At 41.1% G+C, this 19,087-nt stretch overlaps 1 protein-coding gene and 1 non-coding gene across 6 annotated transcripts in view; both read left to right on the top strand.

The window, feature by feature from the left end:
* ERBB4 (erb-b2 receptor tyrosine kinase 4) overlaps positions 1 to 19,087 on the top strand; it is a 1,160,668-nt gene that overhangs the window by 528,288 nt on the left and 613,293 nt on the right. The window lies entirely within an intron of this gene.
* Positions 700 to 837, top strand: LOC114813540. The gene has a single exon (XR_003761257.1). It is a non-coding gene; the product is annotated as a small nucleolar RNA SNORA7 (small nucleolar RNA).

Here is a 19,087-nt window from a genome sequence, read left to right as displayed (position 1 = left end):
TCCTACTACACCCAGTTCTACATCCCCATCAATCTTGAAAGAAAGTGATCCTTTCTGGAACTCCCTAATATTCTTTCTATATTGTGCTACAATTTCCAATTGCTGAATTTCTTTCTGCTCTAACCTTAAATTGATGTGAAACAGAGATAGCTTCAACATTATGGATCTTCATTTTACAATGTTTTATTGGTTCTAAAACCCTAAAATGATCCTTATCAACCTAAAAGCAATGCAAAATAAGCTCCTTGTGTGAACTACTCCATTTGGACAGTAATGGTGCAGAAACCTGTAGTTATTTTGTTCTCAGTCAAAATAACGAGAAAAAAAGTAGTGATTTTCATTAAAAACCAAGTTCATTTCAACCATCTTTCTTTTTGGCGATAAACACAATTTCAGAGCTGTCTGGGATTAAACTCAACTTCAACAGGACTGCCTGCTTTGATTGATGAGACATGTATGGAAACACAAAACAGTCCTTTTCCTATTACAAATCTATGTTTATATATATTTTCTCTGTATTTTGGAGAACTACACATAGAATTCCCTTTGAACAGCAATGATCATTTCCACGGGGGCTCTTATTTCAGTACAGGGCACAGAGAAGTGGTTGTAATACCACTGGAAAAAAACATTAAAGGGAAAAATTCTACTTGCGCAAAGTTTATGGCTGAGAGATTTACAATCATATACAGTAGAAATCCCCTCTCAGGATCACACCTGTAGAGTTTATAGTACTCTATCAGTCTTGGCTATAGGAGAAAGAGTCAAGCAGAGGCATAACCATTCCATTTCTAACTTGGACAGTGGTTAGCGAGTAGAAGGCAATCTGCTACAAGTCAAAACTCACCTGTGCTGGGCAGCAGCAGCATGGGAGAGAGTTGAGGTGAGACTCAAGTTTACTGCATGGAAGAAAGCAGTGGTATACCACTTCTACATTTTTACCAAGAAAACATTACCAAAACAATTGCAGATTGATAGTAGAGCATTCTGGGAGAGATGGATCCATGGAGCCACTATGGGTCAGAAACAACCTGACAGCAAAAAACAAGACAAGACAGTAGAAAAGAACACAAGGCCATAGCAGGCACTTGTAAGTTGTGTTCATATCACAAAATCAGTAATAGTGCATTGAAAATGATTTCACATTTCCAACAATTGCATTATTCAAAGATGATAGGGGAAAAAAATGAACCCAAATTTGGGATGATACATGTTTAGATGAGTATTCAGAAGAGTTCAGAAGAACAGAAGTCCCTAATTTACAAGTGTAAGAGAAAGATGTTGTTCAAGCCTAGGCAGGGAATTTCAGCCCAAAGAGTACTGAACAAAAACAGTCCCTTTCAAAGCATATGTGGTATATATTTGAATGTGTTTGATATAAGGAATAAAAGAAAAAGTGTGAGATGTAGCATGGCTTAGTTGAAGAGTACAGGTGTAGAAATAAAGAGACCTGGGGTGTAATCCTGACTCTGCCACTTGCCTGTTGTGAGGCCTTGGACAAGTCACTTAACTTCTGCCTAAACTTCCTCATCTGTAAAATGGGGATTTTCTACTCATTCTCTCTCTCCCTTAGAATGTGAGCCCCTTGTTTAGGAGGGAAAAATATCTGACCTGATTGATTTCTATCTACCACAATTCTTATTATATTAGAATAATAATACTAATAATGAGGTAAATCAGGTGAAAATCCACAACAGAAAAGTTTCAGAAGGTCATGGGTTCTAATCTTGGCTCTGCCACTTGTCTGCTGTGTGACCCTGGGCAAGTCACTTCACTTCTCTGGGATTCAGTTACCTCATCTGTAAAATGGGGATTGAGACTGTGAGCCCTGCATGGGACAGGGACTGTATCCAACCCATTTAGTTTGTATCCACCCCAGTGCTAAGTATAATGCCTGGCACATAGTAAGCATTTAGTAAATACCATAATTATTAGTATTATCATCATTCATTCCAGTGTAAGACCAAGAAGGATAATTATGAGAATTAAGACCTGATTGGCAATATCTTATATTTTTAATTCGTGAGAACTGTTTGAAGATTTCCCTTAGTTGTAGCTATTGCTCAGTCCATTTAATGAGTCTCTAATGAGTTAGAATGTTTCTTCTCTTTCTTGAAAATTGATTTTAAATGATTATCCATGACTGACTTCAATTGTTTCATTTTTTTCTGATTTCCAAAGCTTTGCCTTGATGTAAGTTTGTTTCTTGTGGGTCATAGGTCAACAATCAATCAATCAGTCAGTGACATCTACTGAGCACTTACTGGATGCAGAACACTGTACTAAACTTTATATCCAACCTGATTAGCTCATATCTAACCCAGTGCTTAGTACACTGATGAGGCACCTGAGGCCCAGACAAGTTAAGTGACTTGCCCAAGGTCAGATTGAAGACAAATGGCAGAGCTGATATTAGAACACAGGTCCTCTGACTCCCAGGCCCATGCTATATCCACTGGGTTAACATGTCTCCTCCTTGGCTGCATTGCTTCTCACTGGTTGCAAAGAACTGGATTGAGCACTTGGGAATAGCAGAGGAAATATCATGTGAAATTCATCTCCTGGTGAATTTTCAACTGAATGTGTAGGCAAGTCAACAGCGTGGCTTAGTGGAAAAAGCATGAAATTTGGAGTCAGAGGTCTTGGGTTCTAATCCCGGCACCGCCACTTGTCAGGTGTGTGACTTTGGGCAAATCACTTAACTTCTCTGTGCCTCAGTTCCCTCATCTGTAAAATGGGGATTAAGTCTGTGAGCCCCACATGAGACAAGCTGATCACCTTGTATTCCCCCAGTGCTTAGAACAGTGCTTCACACATAGTAAGCACTTAACAAATACCATCATTATTATTATAAGATGAGATACACAATAATCAAAAGAATGTGAGAGCAGATTTAATGATACAAATGAGAGTTTCATCTTAATAAATGTATATTTGGTCTTACAAATACTTCACTCTAGCTAACAAACACCATGAACTTTGTGAGGTGGGGAACATTTCTATTTTCAGCCTTAGGCATATCAATAAATATGGCAGAACACCCACCCAGGTAAGATCTCTCTCTTCTCGAAATTTTTGTCCTTTGATTTCCCTGTCAATTGCTCAAGGATTTACCATTCATCAATTTAAGACAATTCATAGTAAAACAGTAGTAATAGTAGTAGTAATAGCAATAGTAGTAGCCGTTGTAGGTATGAAGTGCTTGCTGTGACTAGAGTATGTGTATTCTGTACACACAGAATACTGTGTGTATTAAATTCTAGGAAAGACTACATACATGAGAATGAGACAAAGTCTTTGGCTCTCATAGGGCTCACAATATAAAAACAGAAAAGTCCAGAGGAGACTGGTGACCGACAGGAAAGATGAAACAAACACTAAGACAGCATAAGGACATTGACAAATAGACATCTGAAATAAAATTTAAATGCAAGGAATAAAACAGTCAAACCTGATGTGTTATATTCATTCAGTCGTATTTATTGAGAGCTTACTGTATGTAGAACACTGTACTAATTTCTTGGGAGAGTACAATATAACAACAAACTGACATATTCCCTGCCAACAATGATCTCACAGTCTAGAGGAGGAGACAGACATTAATATAAATACATAGAGAATTAAATTACAAATATATACAGATATATACATATGTGCTGTGGAGATGGGAGGGAGGATGAATGAAGGAGCAAGTAAGAACAGTGCAGAAGGAAGTGGGAGAGGAGAGGAGGGCTTAATCTGGGAAGGCCTCTTAGAAGAGATGTGCCTTCAATAAGGCTTTGAAATGGGGTAGAGCAATTAGCTGTTTGATAAGTGGAGGTGTTATAGAGATGCTGCTCAGAGGACACTTTTCCATCTGGTCATTTTAGTTTGTATTTTTGCTCCTGAGAAGCATTTATTATATTCTTCTCTAGGCAAACCCAAATGGTAAGGAGACTATCATACTATCAGGCTATCACCAGTGACATGTCTGTTGGCTAACTTGTTGATTTTGACCTTACTGAGCACTTACTATGTGAGGAACTCTGTTCTGAGCATTAGAGTTGGTAGACATGATTACTGCACTCAAGTATTGCACAATCTAGTAGAGTCCTACTGACCTGAGTCAGTTTGAAATGGAAACCTTTTTGTGTGCTATTTTGGGAAGAGAATATTTGGTAAGATTCCTCATGATAGGAATATATCAGAGCAGTCACCAGAGATTTGAAGGCATGTATACTAGAGGAGGTGCATTGAGAAAGATAAGTGCTTTTTTTGTATATAATAATAATAATGGTGGCATTTGTTAAGCGCTTACTATGTGCACAGCACTGTTCTAAGTGCTGGGGGGATTCAAGGTCATCAGGTTGTCCCACGTGGGGCTCACAGTTTTAATTCCCATTTTACAGATGAGGTAAGTGAGGCACAGAGAAGTTAAATGACTTGCCTAAAGTCACAAAGCTGGCAAGCAGTAGAGCCAGGATTAGAACCCATGACCTCTGACTCCCAAGCCTGGGCTCTTTCCACTGAGCCACGCTGCTTTTCTGCATAATGTTGGTATTTGTTAAGTGCTTACTCTGTGCCCAGCACTTTTCTAAGCACAGGGGGGATACAAGGTCATCAGGTTTTTGCACGTGGGGCTCACAGTTGTCATCCCCATTTTACAGATGAGGTAACTGAGGCACAGAGAAGTGAAGTGACTTGTCCAAAATCACACAGCTGACAAGTAGGGGAGCTGGGATTAGAATCCATGATTCTTGATTCCCAAGCCCGGGATCTTTCCACTGAGCCACAGAAATCATCATTATGATTAAAGTGGAGAAAGTTGAGAAAAATAACTGATCAATTTTTGTATAGATCAATCACTTTTTAAGTTGAAAACCCCTAACAAAGAACTTAATGAAGGGTATTACTTTAGGTAGAAAACAAGAAAACAGTTATTATCAAAAATGATGGCCCCAAAGACATCAAGATTGCAATAGAGTACATATGTATTTAGTTGTGCATTGTAGCAATTTTCACCAGTGATAGATGTAAAAGAAGTTGACTAGGTGCAGTTATGTTGGGAAGATTGAAATTGCTAATAATAACCATGAAGATTATGAACCATCATACACATTTTACAGCCCCTCTATAACTTATGCTTGAGGAGGTTTATTAGATTATTTTAATATCATTTTTCTCCTAGAAGAAGACACTTTGTTCTTCTTAAAAATAAAATGTAAAAAAAGGACCCTGATCTACAATGTCCATAATGTGACCAAGGTAGGGAAATGCAGTTTTCTCACCTGTTCTTTTTCTGCTAATGCCTTATAATTGTGAAAAACCAAAAACTCTTAGCCATGCTAGAATCTCTAGGGAATGTGGTTTTCTCCTAAGGCAGGAGTGGAAATTCTGACCTGTATTCTGAAGGCTCCTTATTAGCTTTAAGGGTTCTTTTAAATTTGAAACATGGACAATTATACAAGAAAGTCAAAATGACTAGCACATTAAATAGCTTTGCACAATCCTTTTATCACAAGAATAAGTCACTAGAGAACTGGGCTGCTATTTAGGGAATCTGTGGGGTAGTAGCGGTAGGCAGAGAATTTATTAAGTGTTTACTATATGCAGAGCACTGTACTGAGTGTTAGGAGAAGAGGGAATTAGATATGGATCCTATCCCACAGGAAGCTCACAGTCCAGGAGTGTGTCAGGAAAAGGGAATGGTGGTGTACACATTAGGTATAATGCAACAGTAAAACACAACATAGACAAATTCAGAAAATAAAAACTTAGACAGTAGGGAGCTGAGGCTAAAGGATGAAAACTTCAGGCTCCTTGGGGCTCAGAGTTTGGGGCGCATACACAGCCAGGAGTCTTCCCAGGATTTTGTGGAGACCTTATGAAGAAGGGACACTTAGGAGCCGCTTTTATCAAATCCTGGGAGGAGAAGGGCATCCTGGGAGCAGAGACCCTCAATGTTGGGAAGGAAGGTGGTGGATTCCATGGTTATTAAGGGAATGGGGAACCAGAAATGTTCATTCTCTTCCTTTTTCTGTCATTGACAATCTTGTGGCCATCTTGAACTCAGTTCTGTATTTGTTAAAATGGGAAGAGCAGTACCTAATTTGTGCTCTGCTGAATGCTGAACATATTGTTGCAATCAGTTAATCAGTGGTATTTATTGGGCACTTACTGTGCATAGAGCGCTGTACTAAGCACTTTGGAAAGTATAATTCAATAAAATTGGTAGTCGCGATGCCTGTCCACAAATAGCTGAATTAATAAGAGTGAGGGATTTTGAAAATCATGGTAAAGGCACTAGTTCACTATAGTGAGCCTTCTTACAGTGCTAACTTTTATGTCCAGATTTACTTATTGCAGATTATTTTTGTAAATCTCACCTTATGAGTCTATGCTATAACTACTGATTTACTTTTATCTTTCTGAAGAGAAGAGGGGAATGTTTTCCAAAGACATCATCCAGAACGCCTATTGTGAAAGATACAAATCTATGGCTAGTAGCATTGTTTTGAATTGACTGAGTGGATTGGAAGCATTGACTAGGGCTCAAGGGGAAACAACTCATTCTGAGACAAAGCACAGAGCAGAGTCTTCACCCTGAATCTCCTTCTTATCCTATAAAGGTCAGTCAATCAATCAATCAATCAATCATATTTATAATAATTATAATGATTATGTTATTTGTTAAGTGCTTACTATGTGCCAAGCACTGTTCTAAGTGCTGAGGTAGATACAAGGTAATCAGGTTGTCCCACATGGGATTTACAGTCTTAATCCCCATTTTACAGATGAGAATGCTTACTCTGTACAGAATACTGTACTAAGTGCTTGGGAAAGTACAATATGACAGGTTTGGTAGACACAGTCTGTGCGCACAAGGGGCTTACCCCGGGGGATTCACTGTTTCATGTTTTTGGATACAGCAGGTAGTGGAGACTGAAAAAGGGCCATTGAAAAGGGTCTGAGGAAAGAGAAGAATTTGAAAGGAATTTGGAAAAAAAAAGACTAATAACCAAAGCAAAATAGTTAATTTGGAAGTGTGAAAATATCCTCCTTTGTTCCTTGATTCATTCTCTCTCTCTCTCTCTCTCTCTCTCTCTCAACACACACACACACACACACACACACACACACACACACACATCATATTGCTTAGAGAAGCAATATGGCTTAGTGTCAAGAGCATAGGTTTGGCAGTCAGAGGTCATGGGTTCTATTCCCTGATCTGCCACTTGTCAGATGTGTGACCTTGGGCAAGTCACTTCACTTCTCTGTGCCTCAGTTACCTCACCTGTAAAATGGGGATTAAGACTCTGAGCCCCACATGGGACAACCAGATACCTTGTATCTACCCCAGCCCTTAGAACAGTGCTTGACACATAGTAAACACTTAACAAATACCATTATCATTATTATTATTATTATTTTGGGTGTAAAGGTTCTTAATAGTTTCTTGTCTTATATTTTTATGGGACATTAAAATTGAGTTTATTTGGCCAAATAATAGCTATCAAGTTTCACACCCAGATTTTACCATATTAACATTAATTATTGTTCATAGATTTTCTTTTTAGACCCTGAAGTTCTGTATATTATCAGACTTGTTCCTTTTCCTGTTGGCTGCACAGTAGCTGGCCACTCAGCTACTTTGAATAGGATAGGTCAAGAACACCCAGAAGTGTTCAACAAAGAATTATTAATAAGAGGAAGGGTAGTAATAGTGACACTTCAGTTCAGCCTGTGCTTCCATTGTCAATGCCATTTTTCACCGGTTTAGAGCCCTACAGAACAATTCCAGCTGGAACAATTCCCTCTAATATGAAACTTGACACCAAATTTTCTCTAAGGGGTCACACATTATTTCTGAATTCAAACAGGTAAAGCTAAGTGGAAGAGGAGGGTTCTAAAGAGTCATTCTGCCTCGGCCACCAACAAACAACTGTCTAGGGTATCCCAATTCTGATTTCCAGAGATACACTAAAAGAGACGGGAAATCAGAAAGAATCCACAGACAGAAAGTATAAGGACAGGAGAGGGAGAACCCTATCAGTATTAAATCAAAATAGTTCCCTACAATTAAGGTAGGCAGAAACTGTGATGGAAACCAATATCCAGGAGCAACATTAATGAGCTTTTTTTGCTGTACTCATCAGGCACTTACTATGTACCGTACATACTGTACTTACAGCTGGGATAGATACAAGATAATCAAATTGGACTCAGTCCCTTTCCCACATGGGACTCATAATCTAGCCCCACTTTTAAAGATGAGGAAATAAGGCACAGAGAAGTTTAGTGACATGCCTAAAGTCACACAGCAAGCAAGTGGCAGAACCGGGATTAAAATCCAGGTCCTCTGACTCTTGGACCTATGCTCTTTCCACTGGGCAACATTGTTTCCCTAATCTACTTTGCCTCTTCCATGCCTTCTTTTACCCTCCTTGCTCACCCCTCAAATAAAGTTTTCCTATATCTTGACTCAGAAAAAAGATTTTATTCTTATAAACAACTAGGAACACGTTTCATAAAGTAATTTAAGCATTTGGATACCTTCCCATGGGAAATCATCAAGAATCAGCATGGCCTAGAGGCCTAATACCCTTTAAAACGGGGATTTTACCCGTGAGAAACATATAGGACAAGGACCGTATCCAAGCTGATTAGCTTGTACGAGAAGCAGCATGGCTCAATAGAAAGAGCCCAGGCTTGGGAGGTCAGAGATCATGAGTTCTAATTGCCGCTCTGCCACTTGTCAGCTGTGTGACTTTTGGCAAGTCACTTCATTTCTCTGGGCCTCAGTTACCTCATCTGTGGGACACTACGTGGGACAACCTGCTCACCTTTTATCCCCCTACCAATGCTTAGAACAGTGCTTCACACATAATAAGCGCTTAACAAATGCCATCATTATTATTATTACCCCAACACTTAGTGCAGGGCTGGCCCAAGGTGACCCTGGGGTACCGACCATCTCAAGGTCAAATGCTATCTCGTGAGTCAGCAGGTGGAACTCGGAAGTGAGGGTGGGATACCACCCCCACAACTGAAACTGCCAGATTGACAGGCCAAGCTGGGAATACAGAAGGTGCCCCTCGACTCCTTGCCAATCAAATTAGAAATGGAGGAGAGGGGAGGTCAGAGATTGGATAAACTGAGCCCGGAAGCTGGAATGGGCTAAGGGCACAGGTGATAAATACCTGCCACCTCTAACTTCTGTGCAGAGGAATGGGACGTGCAGCAGCCGGCTGCAGGTTGCCTCTGTCCAGAGCGTGAGAAGGCTGCTCTGCCTGCACCAAGTGAGGAGCCGTGGGATGGGTGAGTGTCCCGCCCTGCTGAGCGCTCAAGGGGTTGGAAGCCAGATGCTTCATCATGGGTATGTAACATTCAAATGGATTTGATGTATAACTGGGTGCCTCCCCAGGGGGACGTGAACAGGGTGGGAGCTAGCCGTCTCACCAAGTGCGAGTAGCACGTAAGTGGATTTGATGTCTAAGTGGGTGCCTCCCCAGTGGGACGTGAATATGGTGGGAGTAACCATAAGTGGGTAATGCATAACTGGGTTTAACACATAAGTGTATGTAACTCAGTGTTTACTGCATAAGTATATGTAACGCAAAGGTGGATTCCTCCTGGGTGGGGCGAGCACATGGTGGGAGCCAACCGCCTCACCACGCTGTGAGTAAATCATAGGTGGGCTTGGGTGTCTGCCCACACACGAGTAACATATCAGTGTATTCCTCACGTTAGGGAAGCTCTAACACCATATTCCTCCCAAAGGGGAAGCTTTAACACCATATTTCTCCCAAAAGGGAAGGCCGATTGTCACGTCTAAAAAATTAATTAATTCAGTTCGCCCCGCGGAATAAATTCTATACAAAACTCAGGTTTTCCACTGCGGCCTCTCTCACTTGCTGCACCAATTCCGAAAGAACCTGTCCCCAGCGACGGGTGACAAGGGCATGGCATGCAGAGCTTAAAAATACCTTTAAAACAATAACAAAAAAAGTTTACAGGCTGGAAATATCAGTGGGCTCAAACTTTTAGGTAAATTTAATGCTAAAGAGGGAAGTGTTAAGGGTGTAGGATGGTCCATATCTAACAGTGAGGAAGAAGCTATGCAGTTAGTCAGTTATCAGTGGTATCTGAGTACTTTATTGAGCACTGGATCGAGCCGAGGACTGTACTAAGTATTTGAGAGAGTACACTAGCGTGAGTCAACACAGTCCTTGCCCCAAGGTGTTTGCAGTCTAGGAAGGAGACAGATATTAAAATAAATTACAAGTAGAGGGGGAAGCAATGGAGTACTAGGATATGTACATAAGAACCTGGGGGTGAGGTGACTAAGTTTTTAGAGAATGTGGGCTTGAATGCATAGATGACATTGACATTTCTGGGGCTCTCAGCTCTAATCCTGGTCAACAAGATTCCTGAGTCACTGTTGGATCTCTTGGAATCTGGACAACCTCCACTGCATCCCAAAGCCCTCCAGGTCTTCTAACACAGGTTTGGGGACATTTGCTCAGTTCTCCCCAAATCCCTGCACCCCAGTTACTGCCACTACCCCTGTACAGAAGTTAAGACATCTCCCTGAATGAGAAGGGGTCACTGAGAACTAACCTACCATCTAGACCTCAGGGCTGGATGCAGGAAACTCAGGGAGAAAGTTCTCCCTCCTTCTCCCACATATGGCTCCAAAGGTCCACATGTCTCCCTAGCACCAAAAGCTTCTTCCCCAGCCCTACCACAGGCAGACACCAAGATCTGAGATCTCAATAATGTTTAATAATTTCTTAACAGAATAGTAGGAGTAGGACTAGAGGTCATAGTACTTACGAGGCACTTTCTGTATGTAGAGCACTGTACTAAAGACTTAGAAAGAGTAGATGAGTGGGAATTAAATTTGAACCCTGCTCCTTGGGGACCTCACAGTCTATAAAAGAGGGGGAGAGACTATGAGAAAGAAACATGGGGAACAATTAAACAATGAATCTTTGAAACAACATAGAAGACGGGGTCAGATACAATACACAAATTTAAAGAAAAAGTAGGGAGCTGTAGCTGGAGGAGAGAATTTCAGGCTGGTTGCTATTCGGAATCCACGGCATACCAGTTACTGTAGCAATGGGTACCGCAACTACTAGCCTTCCCAATGTTTTAAGGAGGTCTCAGTTTGCAGGTGCAGTTCTCTTTTCTGTCAGGGTGGTGGAAAGCAGGATTGGCTGTAATGTCCTCTATGGTGCTGAGGGGAGTTGGTCTCATTTCCTGGAGAAGCCACATGTCTTATGCTAAGAGCACAGCAAGGGAAGGCAGAAAGTTCCTCAGCTGTGGTCTGGAGAGGAGAGTTGAGGGCTCAGAGGGAGGTAAGGCTACAATTAGCAAATATTTCACTTAGCTGGAGGTGAAGGAAGAAACAGCAAAAATAGTTCTGGTTCATCCCACCTTTCCTCAGATAAAATATCTTTCCTCCTAGGACCCTCAGTATTTCCCTTTAGGTGCCCTCGAGCTCATGTCCCTCTGGTTATTTCCCATCTTCTCTTGGGGAATCCCAGATTCCAGTCTCAATCTCTCCAAGTCCTTGAGAAGCAGGGTCTCCCTTGGGGTCAAGAACCTCATTCCTCTGGAGCCCTGAAGCTGAACCCCGAACCTCCAAGTACTCCTATACCTCACCTGGGTTTCTCTCTGATCCCTCCTTGTGCCCTGTGTCCATCCAGAGTCACAGGCCCAAGGCTTTCCTGTGTCCTGCTCTCCCAGGGTCACAGTTTGCAATGCTACTCACTTCCCAGGTGGCCAAGGGTCTCCCCCTCCAACTGCCTGGCACCCCTTCTTCCTCCCTAATCCTTCTCTATAATGGTTCAGCTAATTATTTAGACTTCACTCAGGTAGGGACACCATGAAGTGACTCTTATGACTTCATGCTAACTCTCCTAGATATGTGGGCCAGTGATCAGGCAGAGAAGACTTCTTAGAGGAGATGTGATTTTAATGCAGCTATGAAGGTGGGTAGAGACATAGTCTATTGGATATGAAGGGATAGGGAGGCTCAGACAGGAGGGAGATTGTAAGAGGTCTATGGTGAGCAAAATGAGATCAAGGCACAGTGAGTAGGTTGGTATTTGAGGAACAACATGAGCAATCTGGGCTGTAGTGTGAGTGGAGTGAGAAAAGGTGGGGGAGAGAGCTGATTGAGTGCCTTAAAACTGATGGTGAAGGGTGTCTCTTTGATGTGGAGATAAATGAGTAGCCAGTGGCGGTTTTGGAAGAGTCAGGAGACATGATTTTTAAGAAAAACAGTACATGCAGCAGAGTGAAGTAAGGACTGGAGAGGGGAGAGGCTGGAAGCAGGGAGGTTAGAGAAGAAGTCAATGTACAAGCAGACCATTGTTCTTCCAAATGTCAGTCAACCACATAGACCTTCTTCAGTTGGTCCCAGGTACTTAAAAGCCAGCTACAATTCTTCTGAGTAGTGGTTGTGGTGTGTGTGGGGGGAACCCAGGCGTCCCAGAAATAGTGATTGACTCCTCTTTCAATTGCAGCCTGGAGAGGGTTGGATCCGAAGCTTTTCTGTTCTATCTAGGTTAAGGGCTTTAAGCTGACGTAGTTGGAATGGAGCTTGAAAAATGAAAGAGAACAGGCCTGCTTGAAGTCAGTTCTGCAATAAAGCAAGGCTGCTGGGAGAGAGCATGTCTATGACAAATTCCATTTTAGAGGGGATTGTTCTGGCTGAGCCCTGTGCCGACCAAGAATAGAGTTGACAGTAGAAAGGCAATGCCGAACTTTGAACTGCAACAGCACTAGTAGTTATTACCGTAATAACAGTATAAATATGTCACATTAAAGCTCAAGGTCATTTGAATCAGTATAGCAGGAATGGCTAAATGTTCACCTAGTGTTTTGCTGTTAAGCTGTCGTTTGGGGATGTTTAAGCACCATGCGTCTTGATAGCTTGCTGGTGGAGAATAATGAAGCACCAGTTCCACAGAAGAAACTGTTCCACTGCAGCAGTTCAAGGGGTAGTTTGTGTGGTCAATGTGGTTCAATTAGATAGCTCTGTGGGAATTGGTTGTCTTCCTACCATCATCTTCTCTAGTGAGGGCCAAACCACACACAGCTCCCTCCACAAAATAGGCACTATTAATAGCAATAATATGTGTTAAGAGCTTAATATGTAACTGCTGGGGTATTGCAATCAAAGACAGTCCCTGTACCACATGATGCTCATAGACTAAGGGGAAGGGAGAACATGTATTTGATCTGTATTTTGAAGCTGGGACAGCTGAAACACAGAAAAGTTAAGCCCCAGCTCTGCCTCTTATATTTAGTGTGAACTTGGGCAAGTAGCTTTAGCCTTTCTATTTCTCAGTTCCCTCATCTGTAAAATGGGGATTAAAGTATCTACTCTCCCTCCCCCTAAGGCACTGAGCCCTGTCTGGGACAGGAACTGTGTTGATGTGAATAACTTGTATCTACTACACGATTAATAAAGTGCTTGGCATGTGGTAAGTACTTAAGAAATACTGCAGTTAATCATTATTATTGTTACTTTAATTTTTATTATTTTTTTCTTTTTAGTCCATTGCAGTAAGTTACTACCAACATTGTGAATAAAGCCAATGGGTTTATCTGCATTTATTTTAAAGTTAATGAAGGATTTGGGGACCATGTGAAGTAGTAGTTATTATTATTATTATTCCCCATTCCCCCCCAGTCCACTTGATCAAAATCAAATATGTTCTTTCTTACACTGAAAAAAGGCCCTAATTCCAGAGGAAGAATGTTCAAAAAGTCTCATTGCTTTATCAATTGCACTTTCTTGGGCTGCTGTAGATGTTCAATTAAAGTCAATTTCTATAATGTCCTTTTTCTTCATTTGGAACAAGAGAAGTGAGAATGCTGATTTATTCTTTTATAAGCATGTTCATATGTGTCCTGCACATAGCAATAGGTGTGCCAGCCTTTTGTTCCTTAGCCCACAAAGGGAAAGCCCAGGATATGTCAGTGGAGTGAATGGCGTGGGTGTTTGGCATTCAGGCATCTCACGTATTTGGAAATCCTGTAATCAATTTGTTGCAGAGTACAGTGCTATGTGGAAGCTTCCAAAAGAATCCAATTGTACAAGGAATACAGATCTCTGAGAAAATTATAGGAATGAGACAGGGATTAAACAGGAATTCTCAACTCCAGTAGATTGTCATGGCTGAGGAGAAGCTCTTTTTTATGAAAATCATTATTCACTGGACCTGTTCTATTGTATTACTTAAATGAGCCTTTTTTGAGCTACCTAAGAAAACAAAATAAATATTATATAGGCCTGTTTCAATAGGTCTGATTAAATATATTATTTGTTAAATTTTTTAAAAATCCCAGGCATTTTTCCAGGTGAAATTTATAAACTTCTAAACATGATAACGGGCCTAAGCAGGAGGCCATTTCTCCAAAGTACACAGGGATTGCCTATAAATGCCATGATTGAATGATAATTTTAAAGCCTTCATGTAGAAATGTATGCTAAATATAAAAGAGGTTCTGGATTTAAATTGCTGCATTATTCCATGGGATGCAGAAGAAAGTCCCATAGTCTAGAATCTTGCATTTCACACCCTGAATGTTTAGGACTTTGAAAATAATTATTTAGTTTGAGGAAAAAATAATTCCTTTTTACAGATGATTGTTATTGGTACAGAGAAATTCACCTACACAAGCTTCTGCTACCTTAAATCAGTAAGACCCTGGCCAGGTTATTAACCTACCAAATACTTGAGAAATGTGAAATTCTACTATTTCCATAGCACTGCAGATTTTGGAGCAAAATATTCTTTAGTTTGCCACCATATATGCCACTTCATATTCCCCAATACAGGACTGAAGTCTCTTCAACGTTCTCCTCTCTCCCTGTAATTTTTATGCACAAACACACACCACACACACCCCCTTTGCTCCCTGTAACTTCACACAAACACATGCGCTCAATCTCTCTTTCTCTCTCTTTCACTGGAGGGAGTGGAAAAGCAGCCATTGCAGTCTCACTTAGCCTGTCCACGTGGGAAATGGGATCCTGTCTTCCTTGGTCTGTTGACTCCCCCAGCTTGAATCAGATATTGGTCCTAAAACCTGGACTGGGTCAAAAAGTGAATGAAGACTACATGATTAATTAGGGCCACTCAACTTGGATTCTTCTTTATTTTGCTTCCCTTCACAAGCCCTGATGGCTGCCTTTCATCCTTCCCTCCTGCCACTGCTGTTGCTTCCTCCTGGTGGAGTAGGTGAGCAGTGTCTTTTACCTCAGTGAGACTCACTGTTGCATCCTCCCCTGATATTCATTCATTCATTCATTCATTCATTCATTCATTCATTCATTCATTCATTCATTCATTCTATTGTATTTATTGAGAGCTTACTGTGTGCAAGAGCACTGCACTAAACACTTGAGAAAGTACAATAATAAACAAACACATTTTCTGCCCATAGTGAGTTTACCCTTGGATATGCCATATCCACCTGTGAGGTGGTTCCCCCATTCCTTTCCCTGCTCCCCCCGACTCCCTCTCTGTATTTAGTTGAGTCCTCTTGTCTACACTCCCTTAATGTAGCATGAGCAAGCCAAAAGCCCTGATGAGGAGGTCAGGGGAAGGAGGTGGAGGCCGGGGCTGGGAAGAGGAGTGTGATGATGATGATGATGATATTTGTTAAGCACTTACTATGTGCCAAGCACTGTTCTAATCGCTGGGGTAAATATAAATTAATCAGATTGTCCCATGAGGGGCTAACAGTCTTAATCCCCATTTTACAGATGAGGCAACTGAGCCACAGAGAAGTTAAGAGACTTGCCCAAAGTCACATACCTGACAAGTGGCAGAGCAGGGATTAGAACCCATGACCTCTGACTCCCAAGCCCGTGCTCTTTCCACTAAGCCATGCTGTTTTGTTACCGATGGAGCGTGCCTTGAAATGGGGGAGTAGGAGAAGGTTGAGTTTGGAGATGGGGAGGTGGTGACGTTGGGGGAAAAATCTGCCAGCGACAGAACATTGCATTTCCCTTGCTTCCTGGAACAGGGACAGACAGCTGCTGGGCCACATGGCAGGTCTGGTAGGCCTGTTGTTCCTGCTCCTGCAGTTCTTACTGCTGCAGGGGTCTGGGTTGGTATGAATGCAGTGGTGGGGATGACTGAACCAACAGCTAAGTAACGGAAGACATGGCCTGTCTGTCTCTCTTACTCTGACCCTACTCTGGCCTGGCCTGCTCCATGGGCTCCCCCAGAGGTGAGGGAAGCATACCCCAGTGAGGGTCTGACTCTCCTCGTTTCATCCCCTACACCATCTTGCAGTCTTCATCCCACAGGAGGGCTAAATTGGTGAACCAAGCCCAGGCTAGGCTGACAAGATGATGGGAAAGTGGATCCCCACAGTCTTGCCTCGTTGGGCTCTTCCTCCCTCATCCCTTCCCTGTCTCCTGCTCCCTGGCCCACTCAATCCAGCTGACTCAATCTAGGAGTCACAGGATCTGGGTAATAATCCTGAGTTTCCCATTTGCATGCTGTGTGACCTTGGACAAGTCACCTAACTTCTGTTTGCCTGAATTATCTCATCTGTAAAATAGGGATTAAAGCTCTCTCATACCTAGAATATGAGTCCTTCAATTTGATTGTTTTGTCAATATCCCAGCACTTAATACAACATTTAGCACATAGTAACACTTAGCAAATATTATTGTTACTATTATTCAGCTCTCTCAGAGCTATCACCTTTTATTCTTTTCTGCCTCCTCCCCCATCCTAACCCTGATTATCTTGCAAATTTTCTTAGTAAACACTAAGGGAAGGTAGACTATTTTAAAGTGATAAATCACTTTTTACTTCCACTTGGAGTTAGTCAACAAATGATAACCTCTTAGTAACACCACTAACTTAGACTCAAGATAGCTCCACTATCATGGAATGTGAACTTTCTTCAACATTAAAACCATGTTCTTTCACAAATTCTTAGTTCAGTGTTCTGCACATAGTAGGCACTCAAAATGTACTATTGAATGCTTGATTTACAGACACAAAAAGGCAAAAGTCACATAAGATTTCATGGGGATAGTTAACATTGGGCTGCTGTATCTGCAGCGATCTTCGAGTCCTGAATTAGACTCAACTAAATCAGGAGTTAAGGCATGGCCCCATGTAGAGAGTGAACTAGGTCTGTTTGATGCTAAAAAAATAAAAGCAAACTATTTTTCAGAAAATAGGAACCAATGGAAAACGGAGAAACTGGAGTAAGCAGAGTTAATTGAGTTAAATCCAATGAGTCTTCAGAAAAGCGTACTGTGAGGGACTCCTTATATAAGCAATTCTCAATTACAGTTGTGTTTTACCAACTCTGCAGCTGCTCTCCTGCTCGCCTTATATTCTTCATTTGCTAAAGTTTGTCATTATCACACAATCAATAAACTGTCTATTTATGTCAGGATTATTGAGTAACAGTGAGCCTGAACTCTTTTGCTCCCTGTCTCATACGCTAGATGAAGTTCTGCTTAGGGAGTAAAGCGAATCATCATTTTATTCTCTTTCCTAGAGTGGTAGAGAGTCTACATACCAATTTCATCACTTGATATAATTTTGCTTCTCTTTCAGCATAAATGGGATACAAAAACCTTTCTCCCAACAACGTTATTTTTGTCCATCCATTTTCAGAAAAGACCATTGATACCCGGAAATTTAGCTGGAAAGAAATGCAAATGCTATAAACCGGATGAAAATTATGAATCATTGATTCCAGTCATCTTATTTATGACAAAGTATGCTAGATTAAAAATAGTCCTTATGCACCAATAACCAAGAATTCAGATATCTGGCTTCTAAAGATTAAAACCATTGAGCTAAGCAAGATTCTCGGTTTGGTATTAGAAGTTTTTTCCTCAGGACTTGTGATCAGTCAAAGGTCATGCCAGGTGTTTGACACTGGAGTGATACAGGTCAGTGGCAAAACACCTGTGATGTCATTTTTATTGCAAACGTGGTCATCCTGTCTTGGTTCCTGAAACCTGGTGGTGAAATTGGAAAGTTATTTTTCCTCCTCTAAATATTTAGCAGGTTTCCAGTAACTGAATGTATCTATAGTCAGTTATTCCATTGCATATTTAGATTAGAACATGACAACAGAATTAGGTAATATTCTTCTGACAATTTTCCTTTGTCTATGCAGTGGTGTAAGTATTCAAACGTTTTCTTAAATGCTGTGTTCTGCAAAAGTGCATTTTTTTGTGTTATAGGAGAACTAACAGTAGGAACAAATTATCTGGATCCACTCAATTAAATGATAATGACAAAAAACCCCAAAAAGTATGATGGCATATCTGAACTTCTGTTTTTCCTTCATATGTCACCCTTTCCCTCTGTGACCTCTCCATTCTCTAGGCTGTAAGATTCTCCCTTTATGTTAAATAAAGTCTAGACTCTATTCCTCTGCCTCATCTGTCATCCCTCACTAAAGGAAATGTTCTGTTTCTTAGTGTGGTAAATCAGAATAAGGTGACCGATTTCCTTGCTTGCCTCTGTTTTTGGCTTCCTTTATATTTTAGACCAATCCGTCTGACTAGAAATGGAGAGTAAGAATACTGACAGAGGCCATTGTATCAGCCTATCAGGGAAGCCGTCTGTTGAAACCTGATTTCTTTTGGTGTCATATGGAGACCATTCTATAAAAGGAAGAATTGGATTTTAGTTATTCTTAATTAAGCCACTTGATAAGTGTGTGACTTTGACCTCCTCCCCCGTATGAAGAGTGTCATTTTATTTTTATTTCACCTCTGTGCTTTCCTGTTAATCCTGGGTGCTGTTTATTTACTGGGATTCTCCCTCTCCTTTATTTTCCCATCATTGCTTCTTTCTCCCTCCAGCACTTTTTAATTAGTTCAGTCAATGTCTAGGAGACTTGTGCATTATTTGTTATCTTCATCTTCTAAACCCCAGTTTGTTTACCTCTTCCTGTGACTTGCTTGAAATTATTGCTCCTATTGAGAGCAATAGGTGAGTCCTAGATAGCAGAGTTAGAAATGGTATCAAGACACGGTTGTTGGACCATGACTTGGGAGAATGACCAGTTCTACTTGGAACATGTTTTA

This window comes from Ornithorhynchus anatinus, chromosome 7 (assembly GCF_004115215.2).
Source record: "Ornithorhynchus anatinus isolate Pmale09 chromosome 7, mOrnAna1.pri.v4, whole genome shotgun sequence".
NCBI lineage: Eukaryota > Metazoa > Chordata > Mammalia > Monotremata > Ornithorhynchidae > Ornithorhynchus > Ornithorhynchus anatinus.
The sequence above is the reverse complement of the archived record's forward strand: the minus strand, read 5'-3'. Positions and strand labels throughout refer to the sequence as shown.